Raw genomic sequence first — 14,961 nt, 5'->3', positions numbered from 1 at the left:
AAATGAAAATAAATTTTATTTTTATTTTAATATTTTATAAAAATAAATATTTATTTATGGTATAATATTGGATGATAAAAATGTTTAAAGAAGTGACTTGGAGATTGTTTCTTGGTGGACCAAAATGTATTTCTTAGTTTTATTTATTTTTATTTTTTTAACTTAATTTAATTTCTCATTGGTTGTGTGGGACCCACTTAGTGGGAAGCGAAAGAAAACGTGGGAATGACATTTAATGAGGAAAGATGTAACGTAAAAAGGGTGTGATGCAATTTTCTTGTTTTGACTTTGGTAGAGGAAAGAGAAAATGTGTTGAGTGTATTGTTTTGGGTTAAATATGTTTTTCATCCCTTAAGTATCACTGATTTTTGGTTTTAGTCCCTACTCAAAACATTGATAGCTTTTAGTCCTTGTAATATTGAAACATGTAATATTAATCCTTAAAAATGGATGGCGTCAATTTTTTATTGACCTGACAAACGGCGAGACCATCTTCCATTTTAATTATATGGCACGTTGCTTGTTTAATTTGTGAAACGAGATTAAGTTTAATTTGTGAAAAGAGATTAAGTTTAATTTGTGAAAAGAGATTAAGTGATTTCTCTTTTCCCCAAGTTCATATCTGTGAATTGCTGTGTCTGTTTGTTGGCCTGAAACCCCAAATACCCACCCCCAAGAACATAACTTGCTTCTTTTTTTCCTCTGATCCTGAAGAGGATTTGGTGTCTCGGATTTCACTCTAACACAGTAAGAAGAAGGAAGAGAGGGGTGAAGAAGGAGGTCGTGATTAAGGAAGAGGATGACCCATCAGCGGCTGGCGGTGGCTGGTTTGGCCGACAGTGAAGGACGTTGATGCGATGTCCGGCGACGACCAGCGGCGCTGGTGGTGCCCTAATTCGTGGCGGCCAGGATTGCTCGCGCCTGAAGGAGCACGATGCTTCTCACCCGGGCGAGGAAGAGAGGGGAGAGAATCTGGTGCCGTGGCCGATGACGACTCCGGCAGCGAGCAGCGTCACCGGCACGACCTTGGCTCAACAACTTGTGGTCGTTTTGTTGGGACTCTATGATGTCTTGACCCACTTCCAGACCATCGAAAGTGGCGAATGGTGGGGACAGACGAGTAGGAGAAATGAAAGACTGAAATTTTAAGACTTGTCGCTACGATTGGGTGGTTTTTGGAAAATGGATCTCTGAAGGAAGTTGTAGGTGCGTGAAATAAAAGAGTGGGTGAGGGAAAGGTTTATGTTCTGTTATAGACAGAGGAGGAAAAAGAAGTTGTTGCAACCATGTAGTGTTTGAGAGAGAAAAAGGGAAAAAGTTTTCTAGTTTCATATGGAGATTTGTTCATTTTCCAGTTTCAGAAAAAATGACAAATGGGTATGAGTTTGTGTGAGAAGGGTTTCTTTTCTTCTATTGATTTTGACTAGAAGTTTGGATACATTGCTTGTTGAAAGAAGGATTGTGTGTTTGTGGAGGTAGCTTTCATTTAGTTGCTGTTCTCGGTGCTTTTTGTAGAGATGTAGTTGCTGTTTATTATGCGGCTGAGTGAAAATGTTGATTTTCTGGAAAATGTAGCAACTGAGATGATAAAGACGAACCCAGCTTTGCCCCCAACTGAGATGATGAGGAAGAACCTCGCATTCGTAATCTGATTTCAATCAATTACTTAATCTCATTCTAGAGATTAAACAACCAACGTGGCAGATAATTAATTACCCCCAATTAACCCCAAATTCAATTTTTAATTTAAACCTAATTTTATTAAATTCCATGTCACAATTAATTATTTTTTTTAAAACACATAACAGTGCCAACACACCCAAAACGTTGCACCTCAGCAAATATTAACCACCTGGCAGCTGTGCCGTTAAGAAAGTTAACGCCGTTAGCAAAAAGGACCACTTTGAACAGTTTTTGCAAAGCATATTACTTAAGTGAACTTTTAAAAAAAGGAGGGACCACCTTGAACAAACCCTCCCAAGGGAGGGACCAAAATAGGTATTAAACCTTTATTATATTAGTTACATATAAATATATTCTTTTTGGAAAATGATATTTTGACACCAATTTTTTAACACCATTTTGACACTGCACACGTGTCAAAATGTGGTTGGACGATTTCAAATTAAAAAAAAAACTTTGGTTTTTTTCTTCTAAATATGTTCTCGTCTCAGTTTTTTAATTTGAAATCGTCCAACCACGTTTTGACACGTGTGCAGTGTCAAAATAGTGTCAAAAATTAGTGCCAAAATATCATTTTCCTTAAATATTAAATACAAAATCATTTTGAACTTTTTCTTTCTTAGTATGTTACACCAGAAGAGCCAGTCCATTGATTACATTTTAATCTTTCTTAAACTTTCTTTGCTTTGTAGAGTCCTATCTAGAATTTTTTGTCCTACATCATTTTGTTCATGATTTTGTCTAACTCTACACACTAATATATTGTATTCCGCAATTAGTACTTGCACAGGTATCATAGACTTTATATCATGCTAGTTGTACTGATCTATCTTTTGCTGGGTATAGCTATGTTGTTCTTCCATTTTCTTCAAGTTATCTAACCGTTTCTTCCTCTCTATTTTCTGAAACAGCTATAATATTGGTTTCTGTAATCTACTATTACTCTCGACCTTTGAGTACAATAACATGCATCCGGGCGTTGCTGTATCCTACTGGCTTGATGAAGAACTAGGCTTTTATTCTTGTGTTATGTGATTCAATTAGATATTCTCGATCATTTCCTTGATGCATTGGTTTTCAGATATTCTGCTATAGCACCCACTATCTTTGCTGGTCAAATTGATCCTTTACTCTTTGAAGCTCTGTATGTGAGTGACAACTTTTTTTTTGCTAAAGTAGTTGTTAATAATGTTGTTTTACAAATTTTAGAAAGCTGATTTTCGGTGTACCTAGGTTAAGGTTAAGAGTCATAGGCTGAAGCCTTTATCTTACACTAGCTGAGACAAAACATTGATTCTTTTTGGCCATCCTCTAAATTCAATTTAGTATTAAAGTGGGTAAGATCCTGCATTGTCTTCTCCCCTTACTTGTTTGGCTACTGTCCATTGCGTTCAATCGTCTGCCACCTCAACCAATGTATTTTACTCTGACAATCTTAGGGTCTGGTCTGCCTCTCCAACCAAGAAGTTGTGCGGCCTAATACTTAGTCAGGCTCTTCCATGCACAATTCTTCTCCAAAAAGCTATTGTGTGAGCGTCTCACTCACCTGTTGAAATCCTGCCAAACCACTTCCACCAACTTTCTAAGCATCTTCTAGGCATGTTTCTACCCTTGGTTCATCATTTTGATAAACTTGATGTTGTTGAGTACATTTGGCTTGACCTCTTCGACCTTGCGTCTTTGTTATGACCTTCATACCATGTGCTCTATCTTTGAAATGGCCTCTTAAGGTCATGTTCTTTCTTTTTCTGGTACCCATATCATTTCAACTGCAAAACTCAACTGGAAAAATTTCTTGGTTTGGTCTACTTCAATGGAGTTGTGATTCCATGGTCAAGTGGTCAAGGATACCATGACCATTTGGAGAAGGTGGCTAGTGGCAAAAGCTTGACTTTCAACTATGTTTTGTCCAATGTTCTAGAGATACTCAGTTCCTTCATGACACATTTTTGGAAAAGCCCCAAGACGTTTTTGCTAATGACATTCATCATCCCTTTGATGCAACACAAAAGTAGTCTCCGTTAGTCAAATGGACCAACCATGATATGGACTCTCGTGTAGCAAAAGTCCAGGTTATATTAGAAGAAATGAATAAATAAATTTGTTGTGGTTGACTCATTGTAGTATATTAAAAAAAACTTGAAAAGTTATACGTGGTTCTAATTTTGAGCTAATTTTGAGAAGTTCACATTCAAATTTCGATCTTGTATGTGATCAAATTGTAGCTAGTGATCACTTGACTACTTTGTGTACCTACCTTGGTGAAAGATTGAAACTTCAACAATGGTATTACTCTGTGGGAAATGGGAGGTAGTCGGGTTGAAGCTCGGTTTGTCGGGTTGGGGCATGGTCGGCCAAGCTATGGCAGGGTCGGCTGGGTTGGGGCAGGGTCGGCTGGTTAGGGCAGGATCAGCTGGGTTGGAACACGGTCGGCCGAGGGTTGGATGGGTGAATGAAGCGCGGTGGTTGCTGGAGGAAGCCGGTCTCCATCGCGTTGGTCACCGGAGGAAAAAGATGCTTGGTGACAAAGAAAAGGGGCATACAGTGGCCGACGATGGACAGAGACAACAAACAATGGACAATAATGAAAGAGGCATTGCAAAGAACTGAAATTAGGAGAGCGGGATTGAGGTACTTAGACACAAGTGTTGAAAGACAAAGTTTATGGCAGTCGGTGGGCGGCAGAGACAATGGTGGAAGAAACTTAGAGAACATGCTCTGATATCATATAGAATTGTATATGTTATGAATGGATTGTGTGTCTAATGCGGACCACACAACATATATTTATAGCATAATACAGAATCAATTATAATAAATACACCTAATAATTAGGAATGTATCATTCTAATTTCTTTGATTATGTAACGCCTAATTCGCTAGAAATCCATAACAGCTGATTTCGTTCTAACACTAGATATGTCAAGAGGCTCTAGGATAGGGTTTGTCGTATGAGGACAATAGAAATACTTAAATCTTAGGTTATTATAATGCAAATTGGGCTGATTGGCCCCATTGACGGAAGATCCATCACAATGTATTATATATTCATTGGAGGGAATATTATCTTTTGCTAGAGAAACAAACTAATTGTTTTTACCTGATTAGGTGTAGAAATTGAATATAAATCTATGGTCTTGGTTTCATGTGAACTTGTGTGAATTAAGAAACTATTTCAAGAGTTGAAGTTTTATGAAGTTGAGAAGATGAAGTTGTACTATGATAATCAAGTAGCCCTTCATATTGCCTCCAATCTAGTGTTTATGGGGGAACCAAACATAAAAATTGATTATCATATGGTTAAGTAGTAGTTGTTGTTTAAGGAACTTAGTAATGGACTTATTAGTGCCAATAACCATCTTGTAAGCATTCTCTAACCAAGTCTTTTAGAGGGTTTAGAATTCAGTTTATATGTTCTAAAAGCTTGGTGCATACAATTTCTATGCTGAACTTGAGGGGGATGTTAAAATAGTTGTTTATTTGTTGTACAGCTCTTGTAAAGCTGCTTTTGGATGTACATAGCTTAAGGCTAAGAGTCATGGGCTATAACCTTTTACTTTGATATATACTTGTACTCACTGTTTTTATGCACAAACACAATCAGCTGAGACAACATTTAGTGATTTTTTTGTTTGTTCTCTAAATTTGAGAGTGTTGAAAATACATTTACTTGTGCTTGATGAAAATTTGCTCTAATTGAATGCCATGAACCAATTATCCTAAAACCCTAAATCCTAAACATAAAAGTTTAAGCTGTTAGATGAAAACACATGAATTTCTTTATATTATTTCATACTGGACCGCCCATGCAAGAGTCCTTTGTGCTTGAAACATGAACAATGTGCAAGCCACCTACCTGGTGATAAAACTAAACTTTCTTGTTAAAATAATGAGGATGACATGGATTGAAACACTAGACCACTTGGTTGTGGAGGCTTTGATACTCTTTCATGAATGAAGTATTCTTAAAGCTTTAGTTTTTAGCTGAAAATAGAAAGATGGGTTTTTATTCATTTCATGCAGAATTGTTTCTGTTGAGCATTTTAGCCTTTATTTTATATCTGTTGGTTACTAGGTTCTCATCACTTGATATTTCTTGAATTGAGATGTGGATATNTTCTTTTCCAGGCATCCCAGCATGCAATTTTTCTCTTTGCCAGGATCCCACAAATATGGCAAAACTTTTCTGTAAGTTGAAAACATATTACCTATTCAATGTTCCTGCTATATTGGACAAAAATGCCTACTTGTCATCAGATTTACAAACTTATTTTAAGTACTTGCACTCAATACAATATTTGATTCTCCAGTCAGAATGTCTACTTAAATGGGTTCTTTCACTCTACTTCATGATGGTTTACTTGACACTAAAATACATGAAAGAAACCTTGTTTCTGAGTATATGCTATAATTGCTTATGTTTTTAAGAGAACCAGTTGCTTTTTTGACTTGTGTGTAATGGGAGGCTAGGATGCCTTGAACCCTGTTATAGTTATGCTGAATTTTTCCGTATTATAATTCTACATTCCTTAAAGTTTTCTTTTTTGTCTACAATTTTTCGTTTGATGAATTATGTTGACTCTTTGTTTCACCAGCCTTATTCTTCANTGATAACTTACTATGTTTGAGCAGAATAAAAGTACTGGGGAACTCAGCTTCTTAACTTCTTTTATGAATTTTGCTGGTTCAATGGGTAAGCCATTGTGATTTCAGTAAAGTTTTGGTAAGTTTCCGTTTCTTTTTGCAGACTAATATATTTGTTTTGTTTGTTGCAGTTAGAGTATTCACAACTATCCAAGAAAATGCACCAAACAGTGGTAAGTTGATGCTTAATTTGTTTTCGTCTTCTTGACTTGTTGCTGTCATTTTCAATGAATGTTAGCTTAGTGTTTTGGTGTTAAAAGTAGTGTTTATTTGTTTTACTTTTGAGGATCTTAGAGCATGCTCTATACAAATTTTAAAATAAGAAAAAAACAAGGTGTAGTTTTTGGGGTAGCGGTTGTAGTTTTTATGGTTAGATGTTGGCAATAAACAAAGATGGTGTATGTAATTAAGTGGTCAACATCAAAGCAAGTGGTTAAACGTTGTGTTTTTTAAAAAGAGTTCGAAAACATCTCCCATGTGTGTATTTCCCCCCTTATCTGAGACGTTTAATTTTGCTTTAGAAAATAAGAGATAAAAACAACTAAACTACTATTTGTATCTAAAGACTACAGTGAATGGAGTGCTAGGATTGGAATCCTTTTTTTCTTAGAAATATGATACCTTATTTTCAAATAAGGTACATGGTTCTTTGTAAGCAAGACAATACGTTGATTTTCCCAAGGATGATAGCACATCGTAATAATATATAATATGAAGACATAGCTAGGTCTCTTGGATGATCAGTGAATAAGAAGGGTAGAGCTCTCGAGAACTCGAGCACACTGCAGACTTGCTTTTCTTAATCCTTAAGGAGCAGTAGATTCAAATTCCATGTTTTAAATCTTGTATGCAGATGAATTAAGTTTAAAGTTCACTTCTTAACATAGTATTAGAGTCAAGTTATAATCTATGTTAGTGAGATTTGTGTTGTTAGACATATTATTTCACTCACTACCAGACCAAGATGTAAATAACTCTGAGAAATATATGTTAAAAGTTTCACATTAATTAGAAATAATTGTAACGTGGAAGTCCTAATACTACAGAGAAAAATTGTGACTTTTCAAGAGTTTCCGTAGTTAATATTGAAGCCACATATGAATTGTTTCCATTATTTTTTGTACGTAAAACAGAACATATCTTTCTTTCAAAAATCACGTCTTCAGTCTCCTTGACTTGATACTTACAAAATTCTGTCATTGACATTTTTTGTCTGTATAGCAGTGTTATTTTAAATGTCTTCCTTTACTACTTCCTATTATTGTGACTTATTCTTAATTGTTTTGAAGTTCTCTTGGGCTATGCAATTGGAGTCGCAACAAATTTTACCATCCTAAGTCAGATAATATTATACCAAAAACCCCAGGTCCAAAAGGAGAAGAAAACCAAGTGATAGAACCGTATCGAGTTGTGTATATCTTCAATGTGCTCATCAAACGTCTTATTTCAAGTTTATACTGCTGATATATTAAGATAAGCATTAGTTCCAAAAGTAACAACTGATTATTATCTTTTACTTTGGATCCTGAGACACCCTTGCTTAATTATTTTATTGTTATTTATCAAAGCTAAAATTTAAAGGATATGTCCAGGTTTTTTGTAAGAAAATTTTATCATGATTTGTTAGCCATAGTTCTACTCTTATATAATCATAAAATCTTAAGAATCTCGTCATGATTGCAAGTCTTGGTTCTTTTCTTAGTGATAAAATGTTGGGTAAAACAAAACCATCGATGGTTTCTGACCAAGGTCTTAATGTGCGACATTAAGTTGCCTTGAGATTTCATATTGGAAGGTATATGAACTTCGGCTGAAGTACTTCAAAACTGTATTGGCCAAATCGCTTTGAGAATTGGCATTTACTTTAGCACCAAAAGAATTTAATTTTCTTTGCAGAATTTTCTCTATTTCATGCCAATCTATATGAAAGATGATACAGAGTAACTTTTTCCTTATTTAAGCTTGTTCCTTTTATTACGGGTCAAATTTGGGACTGAAACGTTTAATGAGAAACGGTAGCAACACAGCATATCCGATTGAATTTTGTTTACAAGACTTGCTTAAAAATAAAAAGTATTATTTTTACGTATATTCTATACAAGTGATATAAAGAGAGTTGTTAATAAATTGAAAACTTTTTTATATGAGTTATAATCTATCAGTGAATTTCTTAATTAACTAGTGTGGAAGATTTAAATTAAAATAATTTTATTTTATTTTTAAGCTATTCCTATATTTTCCATACATGTTCTCGACGCTACCTTTTGGAACTCGAACATTTTTGTAATTCACTTGTTTATCAAGTGTTTTTTGCTAGGGCAACTTTTAGAGAGTTTTAATCGAAAATAAAGTTTCTTTGGTGCAGTCTTTCATAGCTTATAATGGTAGGTTTGTTTGTGTCTAAAATTAAGTAATTTAAAGGCTATTTTAAGATGCAAATCGGGTTGCTTGTTTTAAATTGAAGTTAGTGTTTCTAAAACGAGTAGGATAAAATGTAATTTATTTTAGCATCATAGGATTGCTTATTAAAAGAATAGAAAATTATTTATTTTATTAACTGATTGTACTAATACATAATAAAATTGTAAATGTTTATTTTATTAGAAAAAAATCATATATAGCTTTTGAATAAGTTGTTTTCTTTATAATTTATTATTTTAAAGATAATTATTTTATGTTTAAACGAATTAATCTAAAATCACTCTGCAATATGCTGTTGATCTGGGGTTACAGCAATCAAGGCACCGAGAAAAAGCCAAGACTATATCATACTCTCTTCTATTTGTTGGAAATCAATCATTCACTCATTGGTATGTCTTAAGCGAAAATTATTTCTTAAAAAGATAAGATTTGTGTTATAATTGAAGTTTACTTTGCTTAGCATATTGAACTTTTCTTCTTCCTCCCTCAATTAGAATCTCAACTCTAATGTCATAATTGAAAATTATGTAATAGAAAACCTTTCCCCCCTTGAATTGTCATCTGAGTTTTCTATGGCTTTATAACCTTCCATCAAATCTTCCCATTGGTAACAATTCAGCCACACAAATCAAAAGAAAAAGTAAAAAAACCTTAAAGCTGTATATTTGAATAAATAATTAACTGAGTGGCAACCACAGTACATATAAATAAAGAAATTTCACTTAATCATTCCCAAAAGAAGGAGCATTACCTTCATCTTTCGCCATATCAAGAAAAGCCTGCAGTTCCAGAGCCTTTCTGTAATACATCATGCCTCTTACTGCATTAATTAGAATTTTATATAAGTCAATTGCAATGATATGTTACATTCTTCTAGGAGGCTATTACGTGTGCACATAAGTAAATAAAAAATATGCTAGTATTAAAGATTTGTATCTCTTAAGTGTTAATCTTCCACTGATTTATTCAGTACACAGGTTTCGATATAATAACGAGACATGAATTGGCCATGGTGTATGTGAAAGGGTAGGTCCCCCTCTCTTCACTTTATAAATAATGTCTTTGGGACAGACAGAAAAGACTTGAGTAGGAACATCTTATCTTATAATTGAAAGTTACACAAGGACAGACCATTCCAAGGTGAATAATTGTAAACAGCATAGAACAAGACTCAAAGGCAACCTGAAGAACAATGACTTCAAGAGGTTTGTACCATGAATATTGTCTCATTAATTTGGTGTTGTAATTTTGCAACTGTGATCCTATTTAATCATTAATGAAGAGAACTAGGTATTCATGATGAATGAAAATTATTTAACACTAAGCACTTGAAATCATGAGTGCACAGGGGAGGGATGAAAGAGAGAGAGGGAACCAGTTCTGGTCAATGTTTGCCCTCTATATGATGCCCAAAGCCGAAGTTCTTCTACTAACTCGTCAGATTCACTCCCTTTAATATCCTCCTCAGTAGACTTCACACGCTCAAGAAAATTGTTCCACTCATCTGTGCATTGATAACCAAAAAGGTATAAAAAATACATTGGATATACTCAGAAATTTTTATATTTATGGAACAAAAGAGATATGGGAGTATTGGCAAACCAGGAAAAATCTTTTGCAAGTAGAACAGTATTGAAACACCATCCTCATTAGGAGAATCCAAATCTTGTAAGGAAAATAGAACTTCTTCTGTATAGTATGGTGTCAAAACCCTATAACCAAAATCCACAATAACTAAATTAACAATAAATTACAACAATAAAGCATTGCAAAGGATTTGGGACTAAAAGATTCCTTACGAGAATGAAAGCATGTTGCGAACTTTTGGTGCCATAGGCATGTCCATAAACAATGAATTTGAGAAGAAAGAAATACGCCTTCTTGCTTCTAAGTTAGATGGTACATCCATGGCAGATTCTTTTGTCGTAAGCAGCAAGTTAAGTCGTTTAATCTACCCAAAATGGGTAAANATGTCATTAAGAAAGCACTTCATTTAAACTTTTAGCAGAATAATTTAATTAGTAACAAACCTTCTCTGTCCAAGCTGCAGTAACTGGTTCAATTGGAAACTTGATAGCTCCTACAGATGCAAACAATTAGTGATGGGGCTCAGGCTCAAGGTGAAGCATCCCCTCATGTCCTGTACCACCATGGGTTGAATCCACCAAACTGAAACAATATGGTTATTATCATAATCAGGGGAGGGAAAAGGGTGCAACTAAAAGATATGGCACGTGTTTGGTTGAGTTTGAAAGCCAACATGTGCATCAAATACATGAAAATTAAAAGCTTGAAATGTGTACATTTTCTAAATGAACAATGAGAAACAAGATAGCAGAGACAACAATCTATGTGTACATTACCTGAAAATCTGATCCTGCTCCTCCATCATTATATCTCTCGTCACAACCTCCAGCATGTCCTGGAATAGAATCACAACTTGGTCCCTATCTTTTGGATCATTATCCAGCTGCAATAATTCAAATAACTTGGTAAGATTTTGACAAACATACTAAATTGTCATAGAGAAACAAAATGTACAAAATTTGCCTAAAATAGTTCTGAAATATTACCAAATAGTTTATTAGCTGAACAAACTGTTTACAGAGGTTAGGAAGTGCACTCATTCTGAATTCAACAATAAGTGTATCGGATTCTATATGTTTATCCACTTCATTGAACATGTACTCTATAACCCTGAAATGAGCAACACCAACTAAGTTATAAACAAAAAATAGATGGACACCACCTTTCAGAAGTGAGGTTGAACTTGAAAAAATACATCCACAAAGTTATAAAGCTCAAAATTAGATAGACAAAGAACCTTTCAGATTTCAGTTAAGACTTCAAAATATACATCAACAGAGGTGATAAAGCTGACAATTTCCTAGAAATAAATAAATTCACAAAGTACAACTACTTACGCTGTCTCCCGTTCCCCTTGAACCAATAGCTTAATAATGCTCTTAAATGAAGCATAGCACTCACGGACAGCACAAGACATGTAGTTGTCAGCCCCAATTCTTTTCTTTAGCTCTCTATCCTTTCCATTGCTGTCCTTAGCCATATCTAGTGCAATTGGGATCTGAAAGGCACATGACCACAATCGCAATTACTAAATGATTGGACATGGAAATGATAGTAGCAAAGTCTATCAAAGTGAAAAAGAAAAACAAACCTTGCTAGCAAGTAGAAAGGGGGGCCATTGTATAAGATCCAACTGAGTATCAGCCCAATATGGTACAAGCAAAAGGTTCATTTCCCTAAAAAAACATAACCACATTAACACATATCCTTTTGAAAAAATACAGCTCTTCATTGATTGATCAACGGATAAATTAGATCAAGAACTACAAACATATTAAGTATCCCTCACATTACCTATCACTAATAAGATCTTCTTCCCTGAAACTAGTAATTATTTGGTTCCAAAGTTGTGCAAATCTTGCAGCCTCCTTCCCCTTGTTAGATGAGATCTGCATCAATCGATCAAGTATTGTAATGCAAAGTTATGTCATTTAACCTGAAAGCTAAATTAAGTGATGATAAAAGCAAAACAACTAACATTGGGAAATCTGCGGGACAAAGTGGCCTTTAGTCCTTTTTTCTTTGGCTCACTTGTTTCTTCCGGAATCAAACTGGCATTGAAGGCACCAGGCAATGATTCAAAACGAGACCTTAGCATTCCTAGTGTCCGTATCTGATATCAGGATACAGGATAAGCAGTAATGCACAATAATTATTACTGAAGAGAAATAGATATTATATTCAAGAACTACTGCTCAGTGCATAAAAAAGCCTACAACTACTGGATAGTCGTAGCTCTGTAATTAATCAAAAAGAAAAAGGTTCAATCCCATAATTAAGAGTTTAGAGTCAATGGACTCAATTAAGAGCAACTAAAAGTTAGTTGGTAGTCATTCAGATCCAGCCGTTTCCAGATATAAGTAATGGACCAACAATACCTTCAAGATAGATTTCCCACCCAAGTATATCAAAAAAGACAAAAATGAATTAACATAAAAAAATTAATTATCCAAAACAACCCACAATCTAAGTGACAATAGCAGTTTAAACAATATACTAACCTCCCCAAGCCGACGGAAAGCACCATAAATACCACCAAATAATGTTGAGAATATGGCATACCAAATTTGGGTATCCATGAAGTATACCTGACAAAAAAGAAACTATACAACTATACTACTGATGTTTAAAATAGAATATAAATGAAGTACATCATAAACCCATACCAGGATAATTGGAGACCAAAGAGCAATGACAACACCAATATTGTTCCTTGCTGAAAAACATACAAATAACTTAAAAAATTTCTCTGAAAAAATAAACTAAAATGAAAGTACAAACATAAATGCTTACTAACCATGAGGAAAGAATTCATGCCACTGAAAAGTTGTGATTTTTACACTCATTATAGCTTTTGTAGGTCCCACGAGAGGTTTTATCTATGGAAACATGGAAGAAGGTTATAAAACATGTAAAACAATTGACAAAAGAAGAAGTCCATTATGAAGAAAAGTCAAAGATCTGAAGCTGGAGGATAAGAGAACCTCCTAAACAAGAAAAGAAAAAAAAAAAGAAAAGCACAGGGTAAGAACAAGTAAAATTCATTGATTATTACAGAACATGCAGCTAAAATCCCAACTAAACGTCATTCACAAAAAATACAAAATTAGAATTCAATAATTGTTGAAATAATGAGACCAAAAACCCAAAAAAGAATTGACTATATTTTCTAACCATCATTTTGTGAAATTTTGAAGCTAAATATGCAAATTCAAATGACTTATAACGACAACTGAAAGACATGATAGCTTATACTAAGAGATAAAAGATGAAAATGAATAACCTCGATATAGTAACTAAAAGCCAACTTTGTAATTATGAGAAGCACCCAAAACATTGTGTACCTGACATAAAAAACGTTGATAAATTAATATCATATGCTAGGCATTTTGAATTGTACCATTCACATATAACAGAAACTATTCAACTTAAACTTCTTACTTGAAAAGCGAAAAGGCGCTCTCGTGCATTCCCCTACCAACATACAAACGAGGCTGGCAATTATAAAGCATTAGAAACACCAAGTTATTACAAAACTAATATCCCAAAAGCAATGACACAATAGTTCTTAGAAACAAAAAATATAGTGAAAAAAAATGGATTATGGCCTACCTGTGACCACCATAACATTAGCATCACAACCCTATAGTTTGATCTCTCAAGATGACGACGAATAAAAGGGATCAGAAAGAATATTGCAGCAAGCATATTCGGTGACAGGTAAACAACAACAGCTAAAATAAACAATGAAGGAGCACTTGAACCACCACTTCCAAACCAACTTTTAATGGTCTGAGCAAACCCAGGAGGATTATCCCAAGTATATGCATGGATCGTACCATTCGAGCCTTTTTTTCATGCTTTTCCCGGGGGTCTGGAGAAAATTGCAATCAATAGGATTTTCCTAATCCTTCCCGAAAGCAAGAACGTGAAATTNTTTTTCCTTTCCACAGGGACCAGGAGATTGGATCTAGCCATAAGAAGAATAAAATGCTTGGAAGGATGGCACCGAATGAAGAACCACTCACACTTACACCCACAGTGACGGACCCTCTCTCAAAGAAGAGCACCTCTGTGAAGGATTATAAGGGTTTGGGTTCAGAATGGGTTGTAGAGAAGAGGGGTTCAGAATGGGTTACAAAGAGAGGGGTTCAAAATGCTTCTAAAGGCTTCTAAGGGTTTGGGTTGTTTCACTCGAAGAGGGAAATTTTAATTTCATTTCTGACCCCTTTACTCGCGGATCAAATCCTTCGGTAATGACACACCCAACGTTCCGCCGGAAATTCCTTCGATAATAAAAAATTACCGGCGGACCGTTGTCCTTCGATAATTATCTGCCGGAAATCTTGTTCTTTCTTGTAGTGTATAATTTTATTATCCCTTGAAACACTAGTTTCAATATCTATATATAACATTAAAATATACATTGTTATATGATTTTCATTTCATACAACTGCCCAACTGAAATGATTTTCAGTGGTTTAAGGTACATAGTATTAGATAATACAAATGAAATGTTTTTGAAGCATAAGATGGCCTAGTGAAGTTATGTTGTGTAGATAATAGGGAATTGTGTTTAGCTTTGTTATGTGTTTGTATGTTGATTTGTAGTTTTGGTTGAATGCA

At 34.6% G+C, this 14,961-nt stretch overlaps 2 pseudogenes; one reads left to right on the top strand and one right to left on the bottom strand.

Annotated features, from left to right (window-relative positions):
* The first annotated feature begins 857 nt into the window (after positions 1-857).
* On the top strand, positions 858-7,912 carry LOC106752629 (annotated as a pseudogene).
* A 1,344-nt stretch (positions 7,913-9,256) lies between these two features.
* LOC106777412 lies at positions 9,257-14,377 on the bottom strand (annotated as a pseudogene).
* Between the last annotated feature and the right edge of the window lie 584 nt (positions 14,378-14,961).

This window comes from Vigna radiata, chromosome 2 (genome assembly GCF_000741045.1).
Source record: "Vigna radiata var. radiata cultivar VC1973A chromosome 2, Vradiata_ver6, whole genome shotgun sequence".
NCBI lineage: Eukaryota > Viridiplantae > Streptophyta > Magnoliopsida > Fabales > Fabaceae > Vigna > Vigna radiata.
The sequence above is the reverse complement of the archived record's forward strand: the minus strand, read 5'-3'. Positions and strand labels throughout refer to the sequence as shown.